This window comes from Vombatus ursinus, unplaced genomic scaffold (assembly GCF_900497805.2).
Source record: "Vombatus ursinus unplaced genomic scaffold, bare-nosed wombat genome assembly UNPS02009062.1, whole genome shotgun sequence".
Taxonomy (NCBI): Eukaryota; Metazoa; Chordata; class Mammalia; order Diprotodontia; family Vombatidae; genus Vombatus; species Vombatus ursinus.
In genome coordinates this window covers 14,042,954-14,068,348 of record NW_020948840.1, presented here as the reverse complement: position 1 = coordinate 14,068,348, position 25,395 = coordinate 14,042,954, and positions in this window count along the sequence as shown.

The following is a 25,395-nucleotide window of genomic DNA, read 5'->3' as shown; positions in this document are numbered from 1 at the left end:
CTGGATCTACTACAAATTTATGTTGTCTACTTTCAACTGTGACCTCATTCCCACAAGGCAATCTTTTTTTTCTCTTCCTCAGTTGACCCAGTATCACATCACACTTAGTAGTTGTTCTAAGTCTTCTCTACGGTCTCAAACCTCCCACACACTCTCATTAGAGGATCTAAGTCCCTACTTTACTATAAAATAAAGGTCCTTCACCATGAACTATATTCTACCCTATCCCTCATGTCTACAGCTTTGACCCCTTGTATCATTTCCTAGTCTCTTCTCTTTTTCTCTAGTTTAGTCTCTTATGAAGAGGTAGCCCTTCTTACCAAGGCCAAAACCACCTCTTGAACCCTTGACCCTCTCCCCTCCTATCTCCTTTTCAGATTGAAATGTCTCCCTTTCTACTGACTCTTGCCCAGGTCTCTTTCATCCTTTAAAACCTACTCTAGACTCTGCCAATCCCTTAATCCATAATCCTATGTCTCTCTTCCCTTTCACAGTCAAATTTCTAAAATTTTGCCTTCGTTCCTTTCTCCTGCATTCTCTGTACTCACTTTTTAATCCCCTTGCTATCTGGCTTGCTACCCCATAACCCAACACATTTGTTGAATTGATGCATAAGTTGGCAACTAGCAGCAACAGTCTGAAGACATGCAATGCCCACCCTGAGAATTGCTGTTAATCCTTATTAGCATTCCAACATCTGGAAGTCCACTGCCTCATTTCTTTCAGGCTTTCTTTAACAAGAACTTGAGGCTTAAACCTCCTGATTGGTGTCCATGATCATTTAGATTGTAAGTCATTGGGCCAGGACTCAATATCAATTATGGCTACAACAAATAGGAATTTAGGCCAGATGCTGGGGATCAGTTTCATGGGGAAGTAAGGAAAGCAAGAATATTTGAATATCTGCAGTGAATCACCAAATCCAGTGATACATCAGTGAGAGCCAGTTAATCCAAAGGGCAGCAGGAGATAGGGAGCACTTTTCTTTTGGAGGAAAATAGTCTTTTGTTCGTTTGTTTTTCACCACTTCTCTGGGATATTTTTTTAAGCAGGGATAGGTATGGGTTGGACTAGGTGACCGCTAGGGTTCCTTCCAACTCTGAGATCAGGTGAAGATGTCCAAGTTTGGAGAGAGAATGGCATCCTGAATGGAATGCTGGGCTTGGGTCAGGAAGACTTGAACTCAGTCTTCCCTAAGATCAATGTACTAAATCATCCATGAGTTGTTGTGACTTGCTTCAGTGGAAGAAGCGGATGAAATCACAGATTACTTACATAAACCAGACCCAGTCATAACATAGAACTCCCACAGCTATTTTACTTTCAAAATGTACTCCCTGAAGATAGTGGCATATATAATGATGTTAAAAAACAAAACAAGCCTTTATAAATTACTGTACTCTTTTGGGCTAGAATTACCCTGAGAGAAGGAAGTCAATGACAATTTTTTCTCTTCATTCAAGAAAAGCTTCTTTTAGTACTTTTTTTTCACATTTACTTAAAAAGCAAAATAAAATGTTATATCAGTACCATACTTCTTCTAACTCACATTTTTAAATTTCATGTAGTTCAACTTTTAAAAGTATCAGTCCATTATCAGGCACAGTTCATTATGCTTTTCCAAATGAAGAACTGAGATTTTGAGAAATGTATCCATTTTTCCACTGTCCTTCATAAGGAGAGATATAGGAAATGGACCTGTGATTTCATTAACATAAGGAACTCCCAGGTGAGGGAATACCCATTACCCCTGTATATTAATACCTTCTCTACAATTTGCAATTTAGTTTTAGTTACATAAAAATAAAGCATTTTAGAATTCTAAAGCCAACAGGACAAAGTTTTGGAAGCAGACAAAATATTTGTTGATCATTATGCCCTTAATTTGGATCTAGTCTCTATAGAAATAGATTTGCATTTATTGTTGTGTGTATATGTGTGTGTATGTGTATATATGGATGCATGTGTATGCATATATATGTATGTATCTATGTATCTATGTATTTACTACACCTGTGGATTGTTGTTTTTTGTTTTGGGGCTTAGGGAACTCCTATAGCTACCCCATAACTTACAGTCCTAGAGAAGTTCCTTGAACACTGAGAAGTTAAGTGACTTATCTGGTGTCACACAGCCTGTATATCACAAAATGAGACTTATCTCCAGGACTTTCTGACTCCAAAGTCACCTTTTCTAAATACTACACCATAATGTTTCTCATATATAGTACCTCATAGGTATATATCTTCTATATATGTATATTTATACATTCACATGTTATGTCTCTCTATAGAAGGCAAGCTCCATGAGGTCAAGGACTATTTTCTTTTTTGTCTTTGTATCCCCAAGCCTAGCACACTATCTAGCACATAATTATATCTACTAATAGCTAGCATTTACGTAATGTTTATAAAATTTGCAAAGTGCTTTATAACCATTATTTCGTTTGATCCTTACAACAATCCTGAGGTAGGTGTTATTATTATTCCTATTTTACAGATGAGGGAACTAAAGCAGATTATCTTAAAACTGAAAAAAACTGATTCCACTCCTTTTTAAATTAAAATGTATTTTTAATCAGCTAAAATCCATCCTTTCTCCTCACTCCACCCCACTCCCAATTGAGAATGAAAGAAAAATAAAACCCCTATTACAAATATAGATAGTCAAGCAAAACATTTCTGTATTGTCCATGTCTAAGGCAGAAATGATTTGCCCAGGGTCACACAGTTAATAAGTGTTTGAGGTCAGATTTGAACTCAGGTCTTTCTGAATTCAGATACAAGGTTTTATCCATTGTGCCACCAGCTGCTTCATGGTACAACAGAGAATATCATAGAACATAGTAGATGACATATAGTAGAAAGCTTAATAAATTCTTGTTAATTGGTTGATTGAAATACAGTTAGGATAACTGAAGCTGGTGAGCTTTGAAAAACTGCAATATTGAGACCCAGAGGGGGTTTAAGTGACTTACCCAAGATCACACTAGGAGCAAGTGGCACAACCTAGATTCAAACCCAGGTCTTTTGTCTCAACTTCCAACTCTTTTCATTGTGCTACATGAGCATCTCTTACATGATGGGTTAATTTTTTTTTAAATTTAAGGTAATTATTTATTTATTTAAACATTCTTTTTTTTATTTTGGGTTCCAAATTCTATCCCTCCCTCCAACCCTTCCCACACCCCTTAGGAAGGCAAGTAATATGATACTTATTATAGTTGTGAAGTCATGCAAAACATATTTCTATATTAGCCATGAAAGAAAGAAAGAAAGAAAGGAAGGAAGGAAGGAAGGAAGGAAGGAAGGAAGGAAGGAAGGAAGGAAGGAGGGAAGGAAGGAAGGGAAGGAAGGAAGGAAAGAAGGGAGGGAGGGAGGGAGGAAGGGAGAGAGAGAGGAAGGGAAAGAGGAAAAGAGGGAGGGAGAGAGGAAGGGAGAAAAGCCAGAAAAATAAAACAAAAAAAGTATGCTTTAATCTGTACTCAGAGTTCATCAGTTTTCTTTCTGGAGGTGGATAGCATGGTTCCTTTGGAATTGTTGTGAATCATTGTATTGATTAGAGTAGCTAAGTCTTTCACAGTTGATCACATGGTAGGTTAAATATTGCAGTCATAATGGAAATAAGAATTTATCAAGGGTGTGGTCCAAGCTGGTCTGAAAGTGGGGTGGTGGAGTCATAGAGCATGGGATCACACAAAGATAGAAAGCAAATCCAATCAGATCAGGCATCAAACTGTTGAAGTTGAGAGCATGCAGGGAAGACTACAAGGCAAGCAAGTTGCCTGACCATAGTTGCCTCAGTAATACAAATATTTAATAGGATAACTAGCTGTTGGGCCAAGCAGTCATGCCCTGGAGCGCTCAAGTTGCCTTGATCTTAAAGAGATTTTACTTTCTGTGGGAGCTTGAGGGTTGTTAGGATGACTTAAAATATTATCTTAAAACTGAAAAAAACTGATTCCACTCCTTTCTAAATTAAAATGTATTTTTAATCAGCTAAAATCCATCCTTTCTCCTCACTCCACCCCACTCCCAATTGAGAATGAAAGAAAAATAAAACTCCTACTACAAATATACATAGTCAAGCAAAACATTTCTGTATTGTCCATGTCTAATAGAAAAATATAAATATATCATTCTTCACTGTCTTTTTCCTCTCTATCAGAAAATGGGCAGCATGTTTCATCATGAGTCTTCTGGAATTGTGTACAGTCATTATTATGAGGAGAATTCTTAAGTCTTTCAAAGTTGTTTGTCTTTACAATATTATTGTTGTTAAATAAATTGTTCTCCTGGTTCTGTTCTGTTCACTTCTCCCTGTGTCAGTTCATACAAGTCTTCCTAAGTTTCTTTGATATCTTCACCGACATTATTTCTTTTTTATTTTATTTTTAATTTATGGAATAAAACAAGCATTTCCATAATATAATACAATAAAAATATGATTGTAAATGAAATTGCAAATCTACCATGCATAATTTGCTATTCCTTTCAAATACACAACATTATCATTTAAATTATTTCTTATAGCACAATAATATCCTATCACATCTGTAAATCATCACTTGTTCAGCCATTCCCAATTTACAGTCACCCCCTCAGATTCCAATTCTTTGCCATCTTAGAAAGAGCTATAAATATTTGTGTACTTAGTTAGAATTTGTTTTGCTTAGAATCCCTCCCTTAATCCACCCTAATTCTCCCCTTTCCCTTCTCTCCTTTCCCTCCTAGTTCTCTGTTGAGTGAAATATATTTCTGTATCCAACATGTGTTCTTCCCTCCTTTGATCAGTTCAGGTGAGAGTGGAGTTCAAGTGCCCATTCCCCACACACTCCTTCCTTCTTGTTTGCACAGATGTCTACTCCAACTCAGTTGTGGATACTAATATCCCCTAACCTTCCTTTCCCTCCCTCATTCTCTTTTTCTCTTTTTCCATTCTTTTTTTAAGATCATCAAGAAATAACAGAACCACTCCCAGACATTCTAATTGGGCTCCCTCTACCACCCCTAATGATGATAAGGCTCAGAGGGAACACATATGCATTTCCCCATATTACAGTGAAAGCACTTTTTCTTTGTTTAATCTAATGTCCACAAACCTCTCTGTCTTTTCCCCTTTACCTAGGTCAAGCTGGAAACTGTGACTTTTTCTTTGATTTCTAGACCAGGATTTGGTCTGATGCATTTTCTATATCTGTTGGAAGTATTTGTTGGGGTTTTTGTGTGAGGATGGAGGGAGCTTGCTGGGCTTATTACTGCCACTATGCCATCTTGATTCTGCTCCCTAACCATGTCATTTTACATATAAGAGAACTGAATGCCAGAAAGAGGGAGTTCTTGCTCAAAATTAGATAGTAAGTGGCAGAGTCAAGAGTGAAGCCCAAATATTCTGACTCTTGAGCCAGTGCCCTTTCCACTATGCCATGCTGTCATCTCCTTTGCTTCAAGCATCCCCTGGGGAGGAGAAGGGAGAGAAGAGTAAAGGTTTAGGTCCAAGAACATTGGAGCTAGATGCCTGAAGCATGACCTTCTCTGTACCATCAGGAACCCTGTATGGCTCCTGGCCCTATCTCTCACTAGTGATGATGGTGAAGTGTTAGTCAAATATTCAGGGTCTCCTTGTGACAGTCTCCAGCCAACTTTCAGGAGTCTTCCAAGAACTCTATCCTTAACAGATTGGTTGGTGTTTACATTATAGTGAATATAACAAATGAAATAATAATCATATAACATTAGTATGAGAAAGGGACTTTAAGGGACAGCTGGGAGAAAAATAGACTTTCACTTAAAAAAAAGAAATTTTAACAAGAAAAAAGTTAATAACTCACATTTGCAAATTTAATGTAAAAGCTGAACACTAAAGCTTTAGAAATAGTCACATTAGAGACAGAGGGTGATAAAGAGGCAGGTTTGACAAGATTGTTCCATTACAAACATAGTTTTAAATCAAGGACAAATGTTGCAACTATGTTTCTCTGAAATTATTTTCAGTATGGAACAAATTTGAGTCTGACCCAAGTATTTAAAACTTAGAATGCTAGCACTAGAAGAATCCTTAATAGATAAAAGACAACCTTCCTTTTTACAAATAAGGAAACTGATGCCCAGAAAAAAGAAGGGACTTGTCCAGGGTCCAGGGTCACACAGTTAGTGAACCCAGATCTCTAACTTCAAATCCAGAGCTCTTTCCAGCATACCACATTGCCAGATGAGGAACTAAGGACTCTCAAATTATCATGAACCTCAAAGTTGATGAAAGGGGCATAGTGAGTATCAGCAGGCTATAACATATTGCTAGCAGGGAATTACTAGGAAATAGCTGAAAAAATGAGGAGGAAGAAGCAGAAGAAGGAGGAGGAAGAAGAGGAGGAGGAAGAGGAAAAGGAGGAGGAGGAGGAGAAGGAAGAGGAGAAGCAGAAGGAGGAGGAGAAGAAGGAGGGGGAGGGGGAGGGGAGAGGGAGAGGGAGAAGGAGAAGGAGGAGAAGGAGAAGAAGTAGAAGAAGAAGAAGAAGAAGAAGAAGAAGAAGGGGAGGGGGAGGGGGAGGGGGAGAGGGAGAGGGAGGAGAAGGAGAAGGAGGAGAAGGAGAAGGAGAAGGAGAAGGAGAAGGAGAAGGAGAAGAAAGGATTGACAATAGGCAGACTATATCCTTCACCGCTTTGTCAAAACAAAGCAAGAGAGGCCCCTAACATTCTGGGTGAGTCCCTTTGGGGAACTATGTCCTTATGAGAAGTAATGGATGAGATACAGAATGGATTACCATGAATGAATTCTGATCTATTGCTTTGGAGGAAATAGCTACATCAACAAAATCATAGATCCATTTGAGTATTTGAATCCCTTTGAAGCATGAAAATATTAATTTTATAAATTAATAACTTAACCTATATTGCACTTTTAATTCTATAAATCACTTTACATGTCTTGTCTCATCAGACACTGAGGCTCAGAAATGTTATGATTTGCCTATGATTACTCAATTAGTCAAAGTTGGAGGTGTAATCTGAAACCAAGTCGTTCTGACTCCAGCACTCCATTCACTCATTTAGTCAAAAGGAGCCAATAGTCCCGAGAGTAAGAACGGTGGGAATGGGAATTCAGTCAAGTTGAGCACACAAACCAATGTAGGACTTTTGGTCATCAGTCCCGTGGTTTCATCGGTGCGTGGGCAGTAGCAATAGAGAAACGAATTGATTCTGCCGGTTTTCCACATATGAGGGTGTGCAAACTAATGCAAAGGTTGACGCTTCCCAAGGACAGAGCTTCTTTTTTGTCAGCCACCTCCCCAGAGAGACCATGTGCATAAATCGTCTTATATATCATCTTCTAAAATCTTGCTATGTTCTATTTAAGAAATTCTATTTTTAAAAAACTCCTTTTTTGGCATAACTCAGATTTTGAAACTTCCATACCCTTCAAAAATCAATCTGCCCATAAGCCAGACTATAAAACATCTATAGAAGAGGTGCAATGCTCCCAAGGGAAGTGTGCAATGAATTAGTGTAGGCATCATATGCAAAATTGCAAGTAAAGTATTGCGTGGAAGGGTCCAGTAAGACGTCTCTTCTAGGAAATAGTGGTGAAGAGCTGGTCAGGTGGAGGGGGAAAGAAGTATTCCCTTCTAATTGGAAAAAGACTACCTCAGGGCTTCACGCTGCTGACCTGCAGCCACACAAGGTGAGAGGGGACTTTCTATGCTTTGGGCCTTTCATGAAGAAGGAATAACAAGCAAGGTGCAGAGGAGTATGGATTAAAAGCCAAGCAGCTCTTCACGTATCTTTCCATGTCTTTTTAAAAATTACCTATCTTCTTATTCTCATGACACGATAGTATTGCATCACATTCATATGCCACAGCTTATTCAGCCATTCCTCAATTGTCTGGCATCCTCTAAGTTTCCAGTTCTGAAATCAGCAGGACTAGAAAAATAATTTATACTCTAATATCAATATTCTAAAAATGAATGGTTTGGGGGACTTTTATAAACTGATGAAGAATAAAGTGAGCAGACCCAGGAGAACTACATAAAATAACAAAATTGTAAAAATAAACAACTCTGAAAGTTACAAAGACTTTTTATATGATCAATGCAATGACCACCCATAATTCCAGAGGGATAATGATGAACCATGCATGTTATGCATTACAGAGAGGCAATGGATTTAGGGATGGAGATAGATAGATAGGTAAATAGATAGACATATACACATACATACATACACACACATACACACACATTCATATACACATACCATATGTGCCTGTATGTACACATATATTTATACACATATACATTTGTATATATATAAATGCATTTATGTATATTAAATTTGTATGTATATATGCAAATACGTATTTGTATACAGCTATTAGGGAAATTTGCTTGACTGTACATATTTGGGGTGTTGGGTTTTTTTCAACAGAGTGAGAAAGAAGAGTGAGAAAGATTTCTGTTCGTTAAAAAAATAGTGCGGTAACACCCACATGAAATCTCAGAAACACTTTCACATGAGATCTCTGTTACTCATTTTACTTACTTAATTACAAGAGACATCACAAAATGAGACTAATCTGTAAATGTATGTAATATTAAATGTATGTAATAAATAAAATGGGAAATGACCCAGAAGAAAAAAGAAAGCCAAGTAAAGACTTCTGGACTTGCCTTGGAAGGCCACCTGAATTGCTTTACACAGTTAAGTGAAATGCTAACAATCATCAAAGCATTGAGTAAAGCGTTAGAAAAAAATGTCTTTCCTTTCCTTCCCTTCCATCTCCTCTCCTCACCAAAACATATGCTGCCAGTCTTAAGGCCTACTGGTTAGCTTCAAGAAAGCCTAGGTTCAGTTACTACCTTAGATATTTATGAGCTATGACTCTGGACAAAGCATTAATTTAATTTGTCTCTCTGAACTTCAGTTTCCTTACATGGAAAATGGAGGTAATGACACCTGTAGTACTTACCTCAAAGAGCTGTTGTTGAACTCAAGTGATTTAATGTACAGGGTATCCCAAAAGTCTCAGTGCAGTTTTAAGCTTTAGGTTTAAGATATTAAAGCTCAAAACTGTGCTGAGATTTTTGGGACACCCTGAATCTAGTGCTCTACAAGCTTTCAATTGCTGTATTTAATTTAATTATATTATATGATTGCTATATAAGTTTCAGCCCACTGTAGCTAAGCAGACCTATAATTTTTTTTTCTTTTTTTATTCCCGTTACATGGCTTTATTGGTATGGGGTGGCAGAGGGCTATACAGGTATTCAGAAATGAAGGTGATGTAAAAACAAAAGGTACCAAAAAAATTTTGTAAGTCAAAAGGACAATGAATGATTCACCTCTTCAAAATAAACATGAGTTTACATATTTTAAAAGAATAAGAAACAGAGGAGGGGAGATTTTAAAAAGAGATTAGAGGGAAGCTGTTTTTCTTAAGGAAGCTCAACCTCTCATGGGTTAAAAGCTTCTTTCTTCTGAGTGCCTTGGGCTGAACTCTAGGGGCCGCCCTAATACCAAAGTGCCAAAGACAGAGGAACTAAGATGTCAGTAATGGCATAGTCCCTTCTCTGGTAAAGCACATTCCTAGTACTTGAGGGTAAAGGATAATTGATCTTTTAAATCCAAAACAAACAATTGTGACTGGGCACTCAGAAAAATAAGAGATAGAACCCAGCCCTATAATTTAAAAAACAACCCATGGAATTCATTTCACTACAATGCAGCCAGGTGTAATTGCTGTTTATTCAACAATTCCCTTCCCAATGAGCTTCATACCCTGTTTCCTTCCACATTAATGCTGACCATTCTGATGTTTCCATCATACTTCTTGCTATCCAAGATCCGGGGGGTTTTCCCCATCCTTTTTTCCATGGATTTCTAAAAGGTAGTGATGCTGTAGCCTCATCTGCTTGTGGGTATTTGAGGCACAAGGGGTCTATTTACCCTGCTTGGACAAAGGGCCTTATTAAATCAGTAGCTTTTTGCACGCAGAATAACAGAATCTTAGAAGAAAAATTCAATTCAACTGGTACTTAGAGAATCCTCTCTATGACATAAACGAAGTCACTTTCCACCTTTGCTTGAGAACCTCCGGTGATGGAGATTTTACTACCTCCATTGATGGGAATCTCACTACCTCCAGTGACTGGGATCCTACCACCACCAGTGAGGTGGATCCCACTACCTCCAGAGGAAACCCATTCTGCTTCTGAATAGCTCTGATTATTAGGAAGTTTTCCTTAAACCAAACCCAGGCGTTCATTTTTACGATATTAATCAATCAGAAAGCATTTCTTAAGCCCTGGAACGCATGACAGGCATTATGCTAAGTATCAGATATACAAAGAGAGATGAAATAGTCCCAGCTCTCAAAGTGTTTTCATTCTATTGGAGGAAACAACCTTAATTCACTTCCTTAGATATAACCTTATTTGCTGATTAGTTGCTCAGAAAAGCTGAGTGTTTAGCAACTAGTGTAAAGTAACTAGTATTTATTAAAGTCCTACTGTGTGCCAGGCACTACACTAATCTAGGCTATGTGCCCTCAGGGCTGATATACTCCTAACAGCTCAGTACTGATAGCACTTCAAGGTTTGCAAAGTCCTTTCCTCACAATAACCCTATGAGGTGCTACTTGGCTTAAATATCAGAAATTTTATCACTGCTGTTAGGTGTTCAAACAAAGGCAATCATTCAAGGACACACAGGAAATGGAAAAACAATTAAATAAAAGCAAAGTCAACTTGTGGTACCTATTCTTCTTTCAATTTGAATATGACTATTTGGCCTCTGCCTCTATCCATAATGCTCTCCTCACTGTCATTGTTTCATCCTGCCCCCACTCTCAAATTGGTTTCTTTATTTATTTTTATTTATTCTCAAATTTATTCTTTTTTTATCTTATTTAATATTTTTTCCAATTACATGTAAAAAAATTTAACATTCTTTTTTTTCAAAATTTGAGTCCACGGCCTGAGACTCATATTCAATTTCATATTTAGTTCATGTTTTTCTTTGAGGCTTTGGATGCAGGAATTTTGACTTTGTTGTCTTCTGAGCGTGTGTTTTGATCTTTCTTGTCACCATAGTAATTTTCTGTAGTCAGAATTTTTTTTATGTTTGCTCATTTTCCACCTATTTCTTGACTTTTAACTATGCTAAAGTGGGACTCTGCTTCCCAAGTGGGGGGGGGGGGCTCTGTCTCAAGCTTCAAGGTTTCTGAGGTAATTCTGGGGACCCGCAAGTTTTTGGCTCTTCCAAGATGGTATGAAATAGGGAGAAGTGTGTTTACTACTCTTCTGTACTATGCACTGGTTTGTGAGTGACCACAAGCACTTTCAACCCCGGAACTGTGACCAGGGTCCCTGCTTCCCTGCGCCGCTAGCTCTGCTGTGATAGCGCTCCTCCTCGCACTGGGACCAAGACCCAGGACTGTGACCCAGATCCAAGTAGAGGCAATACAACAGAGCCCTGCCCCTGGTGCCAGCAAAGGGACCCCTGTAAATCGTCTTCTGACCCATTGTCTGAGCTCCTTACCATCTGTGGGCTGAGAGGTCTGGAAACTGCCACTGCTGCCGTTGATTCAGTCACCCTGGGGCCTGCTCCTGGTTTCCTGGGACTTAGTCTGCGCTAGCGTGGCCTATGTTGGACTGCTCCTGTCTCACTCTGGTGCAACAGACCTTTCCTGCCAACCTTCTAAGTTGTTTTGGACTGAAAAATTGTTTTGCTCCATCTTTTTGCAGGTTCTGCCACTCTAGAATTTGTTCAGAGTCATTATTTAAAGGTATTTGGTTTAGGGGAGAGTTCAGATGAGTCCCTGCCTTTACGCTGCCATCTTGGTTCCACCTCAGTAGTAGGTTTTACACCTTTCCCTCTGGTCTTAAAGGAAGGTAGGCTACTTCAGATGTCTAATGCTGACACCTGAGTAAAACATCCTTGATGTTGGTTTAAAGATCAATTTTCTCACTACCTGAACTTTCTCAGAAATGTATGACTTTTTTCCCTAGTAAAAGCTTGGATGAAAGCAAGAATTAAACATTACACATTATTTTAGAAAACCTTTTTGCTTACACTTTAAGTTATGTAGATATTTTTGTTGTCTCCCTATTGTTTATCTTCCAATGTTTGGTCGATGAGATCTTTGTACATTCCCATTGTTCTTTTTCAGATGGTCTTTTAGCCCCTTTGTCTTCATCAAAGTGGTTGCATTAATCATCATCGTTTTTCCCCCATTAGTTTTCCTGGGCTGACTTTCTCTATAGAATTTTGGCCATAGAACCCCTGACATTTCTCTGCATTCTTTGAAACTCACTCTCCCCAAGTCTTGACAGTACGTTGAACTCATGTCTAACTTCCCTCTTTCTGACCTAAACTGGCTGTGCCACTTCTGAGAATCCGTGTTCTAAAGCTTAGCCCTTCCCCCACAGGATTCTGATGCCTTCTCATTTCCGCTTGATCCGTATAAGTCCTCACATAGTGAGCCTGCCCTGCTTTCTTGACACACATTTCCTGTTCTTGCCTTTTTAGGATTCAGACTTGAAACTCAGCTAAACTTATCGTACCATGAATAAGGATTCTGATGCCTAAACTAGATCCTTGGCCTACTATTTTTTGTTATTCTGCTTCTAGGCTCTTGATACTACTAAAAAAGAGCTAAAGACACAGAAAGACAAGAGTTATGTGCTTTCCCACAGAAAACATTGCCACCTTCAGACAAAACAATAGGAGTACTTACGTAACTTGCTTGCATAACTTCCTATAATTAATTACCCACTGATATTTCTCTCTTTTCTTCAATTATTCCATAAACTTCTACATGGTCTTTGACTGTCCATGATTCCACCTTGTGTACATCCATTGTCTTTTCTGCTTTATATATCTACATTAATCTCCTTTGTGTAATTTCTTAAAAGTTTTGTGTTGCCTCCTTTGTTTGAGTTTTAATTTCTTCAGAGAACATAAAAATTTTTAGCCTTGCACAGTTCAAGGAGAAACTTCTTCACAATATCAAGACTCTGTGAGAAATGTTTTCTTCCTTAAGAAAACAAAAAATAAAAGTTATGCCATAGTTTAGGTTATTGCTTTAACAGTATTGTCTATGTCTCAAGTGTGTTTCTTGAAAGCAACATATTGTTGGATTCTTGCTTCTAACCTATTCTGCTATCTTCTTCCACTTAATGGGTGAGTTAATCAATTTCCATTTATAGTTATGAGTGTTAATTGTGTATTTCCCTTAATTCTATTATTTAGTGGCTATACCTTTTGGTACATATATGTTTACTGTTTATGTTAGTTTATTGTCTACTACGGTACCTTTCATCAAAATATAATTTCCCTATTTGTCTTTCAAGTTTATTTTTGCTATTACCCTGTCTGAGATCATGACTACTACATTGCCATTTTTTACTTTAGCTAAAATATAATAGATTTTGCTCCAGCCCCTTATTTTAATTCTGTGTGAATATTTCTACTTCAAGTGTGCTTCTCATAAACAACATTTTGTCGGATTCTGCTTTCTAATCCATTCTACGATATTTTTCCACTTTGTGGATAATTCCATCCCATTTAATTTCACAGTGATTATTAATAATTATGTGTTTCCCTCCATCCACTTTTCTTACTATTTGTTTCCTATCCCCCTTTTTAAAGAAGCCAGTGATGAGAGAGAATGAGTGTGCTCAACACTAGTATTCTAGGTTTAGTATAATCTGCTTCTGCTCTCCTGCCTTTTCTTCTCTTTCCTTCACTTTTCCCCCATTTGGAGGTTCTTATCATTTCTTTTCTTTTAAATCCCTCTTCAAGATCCATTCTCCTAAATTAAAATTTGTTTTGCTTAGGACTAAATCTCCCTTACTTTGCCCTCCCTCTTATTCTCCCCTCTCCTTACTGTTTTCTTCTTTAGTGAAATGCATTTCTATACCCACCTATATATATGTCTTTTTTCCTACTTGGAACAGTGCAGATGAGAATGAAGTCCAAGTGTTGCTCAATACCCCTTCCTTGTTATGTGTATAGACTTCTACTTGCACACCCTGATACTTTCCCCCACCCCTACTTTCCTCTTTCCCCTGCTATTGAACCTCTGTCCTCTTAGGCTCCCAAAAAGGCCCCTGATAATAATAGCAATTTGAGGAGACACATGTATCATCTCACTATATTAGGATGTAAAAATAGTTTATCCTCATATGGTCCTTGTGATTGTTCACTCATGTTTAACTTTTTATGTGAAAACAACATTCAACTTGTTTTTTTTTTTTCTTTGACCTATGAACTCTGAATTTTGGCTATAATATTCCTGGGAATTTTTATTTTGGGGCTTTTTTTCAGGATGTGACTAGGGTATTCTTTCTATTTCCACTTTTCCCTCTGGTCCTACAATATCTAGGCAGTTTTGTTTTTTGGTTTTTTGTGGTTTTTTGGTAATGATTTCTTGAAATATATCTGATCTAATTTTTTTGGTCATGGTTTTCAAATAATACAGGAATTCATAAATTACCTGTCTTAGAAGTCACTTGTTTTTGTTTTGAGATGATTTACATCATCTTTTTTTTGGTCATTTGACTTTGTTTTTAGGTTTGACATGAAGTAGCCCCTGGTTGTTCATTACCCTTACACTGTCTTGTCTTCCTCAATCATCCATATGTCTCTGATGTCCCTAACATTCAAATCTGACCAGTATGCCTGGCACATAGTAGACACTAATAAATGTTGCTCACATTGAATTGGTCTGCCCTTCATTCATTCTTCACGCCCTGCTACACATGGAGATACTGAAATTCCTACCTCAGCTGATCAAAATCAGCACACAGAAACACACATATGCTCTTGCTTGACTTAGCTCTTTACCTGGAATCTAAAACATCTGACCTCAAGTAATCATAAACCACAGAAAAACTGGCGCAGCAATGTGGCAAAGTGGAGAGAGTGCTGGTCCTGGAGACAGGAAGACCAAAGTTCAAATGCAGTCTCAAATACTTACTAGTCGTGTGACCCCAGGAAAGTCATTCAAGCACTGTTTGCCTAAAAACAAAAAAGCTCCTCCTGGATCACTGTCTTGTCATGTCAGAATGGTTTACATAGCTCAATGAAACTAAGAGCTATGCTATGCAGGATTACCCAAGGTGGATAAGTCATAGTAGAGAGCTCTGACAAATAAAGGTGATCCACTGGAGAAGGAAATGGAAAACCATTCCAATGTCTTTGCCAAAAAAACTCCATGGGGAAAAAAGTCTAAGGGGTCATGAAGAGTTGGACATGACTAAAAGACTGACAACAACAGAACTCTAAGTACTAGGAAGAGTCTACCAATCTAATGAAGCAAGTCTAACAGGTTCAGGACCATCTTGCTAAGGTTTGGCTCTTTCTCATTCCCCTGCCTAACAGGATGTTTTATGTGACACCTCAAACCCAACCCTCTTCCCCTTGCATGTGCCATCCTGCAGCTGAATGGCTTCTTGTGAACACAGCTGACATAGGGACCAAATTCATGCATTTTCCCCACTTTTTCTCATCCTCCTTTCCTCCTGCAGTTTCACATTTCTCTCTTTCATTCCCTCCCTCCATTCTCTAGCTCTTACTTGTCTCAGAAAGTCTTTCATGCTAGCCTGCCTAATCTGTGAGAAAATGACACATGGGTTTTCTGCTCTGTGATTATGCATAGTAGGCAAGTATCAGTGCCTCCATCTAAACCATAATGAAGATACCAATAAACTGAGTCTCTCACTAAAAATTTCTCACACTAGGTTCAGGAAGTCACTTTGGTTGGAACGATACATAGAAACTCCAAGGAAAGTTGCAACCTACAGCAACAAATTCATGGCTATTGTCCCTACCGTTACCCTTAAAAGTTTGTTGGGGGAAAATATATGGAAGGGTGGGTTGTCTGATTATAAGCACTAGAACTCATAAGTCAGTTGTCAGTTTTATTTCATCCACTCCCTAATGACATATAGCAATGAAAAGCCCCACACAATTTGTGCATAGAGTGTCTATTTACTGTCATCATCAACCAACATTTTTGAGCAGCTTCTCTGCCCTGGAACTAGCCATAAAAAGAAGCATGAAATAAAACTTGTGCCTTCAGGGGACTTTACAATCCATTTGGGGAGAAAAGACAAACATATCAAAAGATCAGAAACTTCCAAATGTAACATAGGTTAAGTGCCCAAGGGGCAATAGAGATAATTCAGAAGAAATTCAGAGTGTAGAGCAGTCACCAAGAGCTGAAACATGAAGGAAGACTTCTTAGAGAAATAAAAACTCAAAAGAGACTTCACAGGAATGATTGGACTGGATACCTGAGCCAGACTACGTGGCATATTGCATACAGGACTGGACCTGGAGTTAGGAAGACCTGAGTTCAAATTCTCTCTGAGACATTTAATAGCTATGTGACTATGGCTAGGTCACTTGACCTCTCTCAGCCTCAGTTTCACTATCTGTTAAATAGGAATGATAACAGTACCTACTTCACAAGGCTGTTATGAAATTTACAAAGAGTAAAATGCATTTCTAAAGATAATATTTATAAAGACTTTATAAATGCTAACTTTTGTGTAGTATCTGTTTCATAGCACATAGATTTAATATTGGAAGAGACTTTAGAGGCCATATAGTCTAACCTCCTCATTTCATATATAAGCAGTGACTTACTCAAGGTCAAACAAGTAGCAAGAAGCAAAACTGGGGTTCAAATCAATGTCCTTTGACTCCTAATGCAACATTCTATCCGCTCTAATCCTCTGCCTCATCCCCATGTCCACTTTTAGTCTTTCAAGAGAAACCAGCAATATACACATAGTGGTGAAGCCACCACTATGTCAGTCACTCAGCTTTTTCTGAACTAGAATGTCTGGCAAAGGTTTGCCAAGAACAAATTTCCAAGGTGGAAATTGTCAGGTAGAATCTTACTTTCTACTCACTCAGGGTGGTGATTTATTAACCCCTGAAGAGTTGCCAGGTCCTCTGCAGATTTTGCTAGCTTGCCAATGCACACTCTACTGCTAGAGGCAATTTTGAAATACAGAGGTAGCATCAGGGCATCAGAACAGACAGCACACTGACAATAAGAGCACAGTGTATAACTTTTGTAATATTACTAATGAGTTTCAAATATTGCACAGAGGTTTCATCTATTCTCAGATCACTACTACTTACTTGACCCTCTGCTGGCTTCCTTTTCATGCCCTGAATTTTTATTGTTCTCTTTCCTTAATTTTTCTGGTTCTAAACCCCTCCCACAGTTCACTATCACCTTATTTTTTGATGTAGTGCCTGGGGGGCCCTGGCAGTGCCCCACCCCTCAGCTACACTTGGGCACATGATATTGTTGGAATTATTGTTTATTCAAATAGCAATAGCTAGCATGTATATAGCATCTCAAGATCTGTAAAATATTTGTACATATGTTGCCCATAGCTCATGAGCTCCAACCAATGCGTCCTTTACTATATCAAACTAGTTAAGCCTGAAGAGACTAGAATTTCCCTTCCTAAATGCATGATCCTATAAGCCTATGGATTCAGAGTAGTTATGTTTAATGAAGAGAATAAACAGGCAAAAACAAGGGATTTAATCAGGTACTAAATATCCTTGTTCCCATTCCCAAATGACAAAGCAGTCATGTCCCCAGGGACATGCTAATTTCAGCTCTCAATTAACCAATCCAATTAACCAAGATAAGAAGATACATCAGTCACTCATAGAAAACTTGAAGGGAAACTTGCCTTATACCTGGGAAATGATGGGCTTCTCTGCATGCTTCTCTTCACTGAGCCCATTACTAACAATAATGTCCAACATTTACCCTATTCTCCCTTATTCCTAGTTAGATTACATTTTCTTCTCTATAATCCAGTTTACCTTCGGAGTACAGATTAAGCCACAAAATCACAGGAGCTCTCCAAGGTTGAGAAAACCAAGCAGAACATTTTTTTTTTATCATAAGACTGGAACTGAGGTTTACCAAAGCTCATAAGATCATAGATTTAGAGCTTGGAGGCAACTTAAGGGACAAAATATTAGACTGGAAGTCAGAGAACCTTAATTCTGATACTGATGCTGCCCCTTACTACACGTGTGAATTTGGCTAAGTCCCAATCTCTCTGGGCTTTCTTTCCTCGTCTGTAAAATTTGGGGGTTAGATTAAATGATCCCTGAGATCCCCTCTAGGTCTAAATCTATGGTTCTATGATTCCCTCCCCATTTTAAGGTGAGGAACCTGAGACCCAAAGAGGGTAAATGACTTGGCCAAGGTCACACGAGTAGTGTCAGAGTGTAGATTAGAATCCAAGTTCTCTAATCACAAATCCAGCCTGAAGGTCCATTGCACCATGCTACTCTCTCCTGACATTTTATTCTTTTCCCCACTAACTGATATTTGGTCATTCTTCTTTATTTACCTCCACCCCTCACTATCTCTTAAATAAACTCTTAGATTTAGAAGGAATACTAAAAGCCCAAACCCTTACCCAACACAGGACTCTCTTTTGTATAATTCCTTTTGGATCCAGCCTCCTCTTGAGTATGTCCAGGGAGCTACGTAGTGCAGCTGGTAGAGTGCTGGGTCTAAAGCCAAGAAGACCTGAGTTCAAATAGAGTCTGAGACTTGTAGCTATACCAAATGAAGAATGGTCATGATTATCAGTCATGCAGTCAAAGCTGAACAAGGCATTTAACCTCTGTCTGCCTTGGTATCTTCACTGTAAAATGAGAATAATAATAGCACCTCCCTCACAGGGTTATTGTAAGGATTGAATAGTATAATATTTGTAAAGTAACAACATTTGTCTCAGCACAGGGCCTGAGAATGGTAGATGCTTAATAACTGCTTATACCAACTCCCACCTCCAGGGAGTGACATTCATCCTTCAACGAGCAACCTCTTCCATCTTCAGCCAGATTGAAGTTTTTCTTTACATTAAGCTCGAATTCTGCCTACCTGTAAATTCTACCCATTTGTCCAATTTTTCTTCAGAGCTTGATAAAAAAAAATTAATTTGTCTCTCAAGACACCTCTTCAAATATATGAAGACAGCTATCATTTCCCACTTAAGTCCCCCTTTTTCTTTTAGGACAAAAACACCCTACTGTTCTTTTAACCATTCCTCATTAGATATAGCTCCTCGACCCTTCATAATTCTAGTTGCCTTCTTCTGTCTATGTCTCAGTTTGACAATGTCCTTTTTAAAAGGGGATGCCCATATCTAAGCTTTAAGGTCGCTCTAGTTCTAAATCTACAAGTCTATGTGCTAAGTACTATGTTAAGTGCTAGGTAGATAAAAGGGTAGCTAGTGGCACAGTGGAGAGAGTGCCAGGCCTGGAAGCAGGAGGACCTAAATTCTAATCCAACTTCAGACACTTACTAGCTGTGTGGCCCTGGGCAAGTCACTTAACTCTGTTTTCCTGAGTTTCCTCATATATAAAATGAGTTAGAGAAGGAAATGGCAAACTATTCTAGTATTGCTGTCAAGGAAACCCCAAATGGTATCATGAAGAGTAAGACAGGACTTATCTACTAAACAATAACAAAGGGATAGAAAGAAAAGCCAAAACAGGCCTTGCCTTCAGAGGCATTACATTCTAATGGGGAAGACAATGTATAAATAATTAGATATATACATAGATACATATAGAGAGAGAGACAGAGAGACAGAGGGAGAAGGATGGGTTATATATGTGTGTGTGCGTGCATACACACATATACGGTATCTCTCTATGTATAATATGTATATGTGTCTATGTATATATGTGTATATACAGAGTTGATGGAATTAGTCTCAAAGGGTAAGGCACAGCACTGGGGGTATCAATAAAAGCCTTTTGCATAAGGTGAGATTTTGAAGCCTATGCAAAATCACCAAGATGGTAAATGGAGCATCTTGTAGGAGGAACAGTACATAGGCCAGTGTGGTTGCATAGCAAAGTATCAAAGACTAGAAAGGTAGTATGGGACCAGGTTGTGAAAAAAGTAGGATTTCATATTCGATTTTTAAGGTAATAGGAAGCCACTGGAATTTGTTAAGCAGGACAGTGATGTGGTCAGGTTTGCACATTAGGAAAATAAGTTTGGTAATTGAATGACGGATGAATTGGAATTAAGAGACACACGAATGCAGGAAGACCAAATTTACAATACAGGCAAAAGGTAATAAGAACTTGAATTACTCTGGTGGCTGTGTGAATACATAGAAAGGGACAATCAGAAGTGATATTTTGAAGGTAGATATGACAAAATTTATCAAATTGGTTACATGGAGTGAGTGAGAATGAGGATTCAGAGGGGATGCTGAGGTTTCAAACTTGGGTGACTAGGTGGATCAAAAAGTTCTCAGTGTTGACAAAAATGTTTGGAAAATAAGATTTTTGTGGGTTTCAGATATATACATTATGTCTTTTTTTTTTAAAAAAGATCCTTCTCTGGAATAAAAATAGTCCATGAAGAAACAAAACTATCCCTCTCCGCAATTGATATGATGGCATACTTAGAGAACCCTAGAGAATCAACTAAAAAACTAGTTGAAACAATTAACAACTTGAGCAAAGTTGAAGGATATAAAATAACCCCCCACAAATCATTAGCACTTCTATATAACAACAAAACCTAGCAGCAAGAGATACAAAGAGAAATGCCATTTAAAATAACTGCAGACTATGCAAAATACTCAGGAGTCTACCTGGCAAGACAAATTGAGGGATTATATGAACACTATTACAAAACACTTTTCACACAAATAAAGACAAATCTAAACAACTAGAGAAATGACTAGAGAAATGCTAATTATTCATAAGTAGTAATAAAAATAACAATTGTTCCCAAATTAATTTACTTATTCAGTGTCATAACAATCAAACTATCCAAAAAAACTTTTATAAAACTAGAAAAAAATCACAAAATTCACCTGGAAAAACAAAAGGTGAAGAATATCAAGTAAATGAATGAAAAAAAGTTAAAAAAAAAAAGGCAGCCTAGCAGTACCAGATTTCAAACTATATTACAAACTGGTAATTATCAAAACAATCTGGCACTAGTTAAGAAATAGAGTGATAATCATTGGAATAGATTAGGTACACAATTTTGTTGTTGTTTAGTCATTCAGTTGTGTCTGACTCTTTGTGACCCTATGGACCATAGTGAGGAAGGTTTTTCTCTCCCCTACTATTTACCAGTATGTCCAAACTCATATTTGTTGCTTCCGTAACACTGTCTATCCATATCATCCTCTGTTGTCTCCTCTTTTTGCCTGTAATCTTTCCCAACATCAGGGTCTTATCCAATGAGCTGCGTCTTCTTATTACGTGGCCAAAGTATTTAGGCTTCAGTTTCAGTATGTGACTTTCCAATGAATGGTCTGAATTGATTTCTTTAAGTATTGACTGATTTATTCTCCTTGTCTTCTCCAGCACTACAATTCAAAAGCACGGATTCTTCCGCACTCAGTTTTCACTATATAGTCCAGCTCTCACAGGCATACATCACTCCAGGAAAAAACATAGCTTTGACTATCTGGACTTTTGTCAGCAAGGTGTTGTCTCTGCTATTTAGTTTGTTGCCCAGATTTGTCAAAGTTCTCCTTCCAAGGAGCAAACATCTTTTAATTTTATAACTGTAGTCATTATCTGCAGTGATCTTTGAGCCCAAGAATATAAAATCTGACATTGCTTCTATTTCTCTTCCCTCTATTTGCCAAGAAGTGACGGGACCAGTTGTCATGATGTTAGTTGTTTGGTTTTTTTTTTTGTTGTGGTTGTTGTTAGTAAGCTTCAAGTCAGCTTTTACACTTTCCTCTTTCACCCTTATTGAAAGGCTTCTTAATTTCTCTTCACTTTCTACTATCAGAGTAGTATTACTTGCATATATGAGATGGTCAATATTCTTCCTGGCAACCTTAATTCTGGCTTTTGATTCATCCAGCATGACATTTCAAGATGTACTCTGCATATAAGTTAAATTAAAATATACAGCCTTGTCATATACTTTTTCCAATCTTAAACCAATCAGTTGTTCCATTTTCAGTTCTAACTATTGCTTCTTGGCCCACACACAGGTTCCTCAGGAGACAAGTAAGATGATCTGATATTCCTGTCTCTTTGAGGACTTGCCACATTTTGTTGTTATCCACAAAGTCAAAGGCTTTAGTGTAGTCAATGAAGCAGAAGTAGATGCTTTTCTGGGACCTCCCTTGCTTTCTCCAGAATCCAGTGAATGTTAAAATTTGGTCTCTAGTTCCTCTGCCTCTTCAAAAACAGCCTGCTCTTCTGGTAATTTCTGGTTCACATATTGCTGAAGCCTAGCTTGCAGAATCTTAAATGTGATCTTGCTGGTGTGTGAAATGAGAGTAATTGTTCAGTAATTTGAACACTCATTGGCACTGCACTTCTTTAGAATTAGGATGTAAATGGATCTTTTCCAATCCAATGGCCACTGTTGAGTTTTCATATTTGTACAAAAATATTTATAGCAGCTCTTTTTGTAGTGGCAAAGAATTTGAAATGGAAGGGATGCCCATCAAATATGTAACGGCTGAACAAGTTGTGGTATATGATTGTGATGGAATATTATTGTGCTATAAGAAATGATGAGCAGGATGGTTTCAGAAAAATCTGGGGAGACTTATATGAACTTATGCGAAGTGAAGAGAGCAGAATCAGGAGATCATTAGATACAGTAACAGCAATATTGTAAGGATAACCAAGTGTTAAAGACAGTTACAGTGATCATGATAATGATCTAAGACAATTTCAAAAGTCTCATGATGAAAAATGTTATCCACTTCCAGAGAGAGAACAGAGTAACTCTAAATGTAGAATGGAACATACTTTTTTCTTGCTTTATTTTTCTTGTTCTTTTTTCTGTGTTCTTTTGCAATATGGCAAAAATGAAAATATAATTAACATGACGGCTAATGTGCACATGTGTAGTCAATACCAAATTGCTTGCCTTCTTAAAGAGGTAGAGTAGAAGGGAGGAGGATAATTTGAAACCTTAACTTTTTTTAATAAACAGATATTACATGTAATTGGAAACTATGTCATGAAATAAAAATATAATGAAAGCAAAAACAAAATCAATCCCCCAAAAATATCTTTCTCTGCCAATGCTTTGTAGAGGTTTTTTGTGAAAAAATATTATGCTCTGTCAGAGATTTTTTTTTCATGTACTGATAAAATCATGTGGTTTGGAATGTTTTTGTTTTCAATATTACTAATTACATTATTTCCCTAATGCCAAACCATTCTTATAACCCTGAAATGAATCCAATCTCATTATGTTAAATATTTTTAATATATTATTGTAGCCTTTGGGAGAGAGTTTTATTTAAAAATTTTAAGTCAATATTCATTAAGGACGTTGGCATACTGTTCCTTTTCCCCTTACCTTTTCCTTGTTTAGATATTAGAACTACATTATTCTTAAAAGTTAGAATATTAGAGTATTTTCTTTCTCAAATATCAAGAATAATTTGTGCAGTATATGTCTTAATTTTTGTTTAAGTTTGGTAGAATTCTTCTGTAAATCCCTCTCAATCAGAGCTCCCTCTCCTGGTAATTTTTTTAAAGGTTAGTTAAATTTCCTTTTCTCAGATTTTAAGATCTCTGTTTGTCATTTTGTTACTCTGGTTATATTATATTTTTGTAATCATCTACTTCTTTTAAACTCTCATTTTTATTGTCCTCTAACTTGGTAGTGTAGATCTCATTTTCTTCTATTTGTTATGATTTCATTTTGTTGATTCGTTATTTTATCAATTTGATTTTCCTCCCTTCTCCTTGTGGAATTGGGGCTGCAAGAGTGTTCCATCAGTCACAACAGCAGCAGAGGATCCAAATATGGGCCCTTCATAAGCCTCTGAGGTTTCTTTTGCTCCCATAGGAGGTACATGGAGGCTGTATGAGAGAGGTGCTAAATGAACACTCTAAGTATTAGAGTTTGTTGGTGATAATTCATTAAAGTTTACCTTGGCTGGAATTGTACCTTTTTCTTCTGTGGATTTAGCTGTAATCAGTGGCTAGATGGCTCAGTGAATAGAGCACCTGACTGGAGTCAGGAAGACTCATCTTCCTGAGTTCTAATGTAGCCTCAGACACTTAATAGCTGTGTGACCCTGGGCAAGTAATTTAACTCTGCCTCAGTTTCCTCATCTGTAAAATGATCTGGAGAAACAAATAGCAAACCACTCCATTATCTCTTCCAAAAAAAGCCCAAATGGGGGGGGTCCACAAAGAGTAGGACACAATTGGAACAACTGAACAACAAAAGTTTACATCCAGCACATAATTCCTTTTCATTGCTGTTAGAAAGTTGAAAAGTTTTGGAGTGTGTGTCTGTCTGCATCTGTGTCTCTGTGTCTGACTAATACCCATTTTCTTAATAGATAAATGATTAATCAATCTGAACAGTTCTAAAAAGAACTGCAATGTGTTCACAACGTGAAAAAATACTCCAAATAACTGATAATGAGAGAAATATAAATCAAAACAACCCTGAGGTTTTGCCTCACACCCTGCAAATTGGCAAAAATGACAAAAATCGATATTGGAAGAGTTGTAGAAGAATAGGCATTATATTATTATGAAATAAATGATACAACCATTTTGGAAAGCAATTTGGAATTATGCAAATAATGTGACAAAAATGGTCATACCTTTTGAACCAGAGACTCCATTATTGGGCTTATACACTAAGGAAGCCACACACAGAAAAAGACCCTATGCTACAGTATATTTATAGTAGCACTTTTTTAAGATTGCTAAAAACTGAAAAAAATAAATAAATACCCATAAATTAGGGAATGACTAACAAATTGTGGTGTATAAATGCAATGGAATGTTACTAAACTGTAAGAATGATGTGTGTAATGATCACTGAGGAGTATGAAAAGAGCTATATGAACTGATCCAGGGTGAAGTAAATAGAACCAAGAAAATGATATACACAGTGAATATCATCTAAAGAACTGCACACCAAAAAAAAAATCAAAATTAAATGCAACAAAATTATAGAGATCAAGCTGGACTCAAATGAAGAGAGATGAGAAGACACCCTCATCTCAACCTTTGTGGAGGTGGGAGGTCCACAGTTGCACATTGCACATGTTTTCAGACTTTCTCAATGTGTTAATCAGGTGTGCTGACATTTTTTTGTCTCTAAAAGAGACATTATTTGTCATATGGGATGGCTCTCTGGGAAGGGAAACAGGAAAGCTACTTGGGATAATTATGGTAATGTAAGAAACAGAAATATCAATGAAAACTTTTTTTAAAATAAAAAATAGGTAGACTTTCAAGAAAGATAAGTATTTTTTTCATCCTTATCTGTCTAAGCATTCTTCACTATCTTTTGCCAGATCATCAACCTTGTCATGCCCACTAATTGTGGATGTAACCCAAGGCTTTGTCC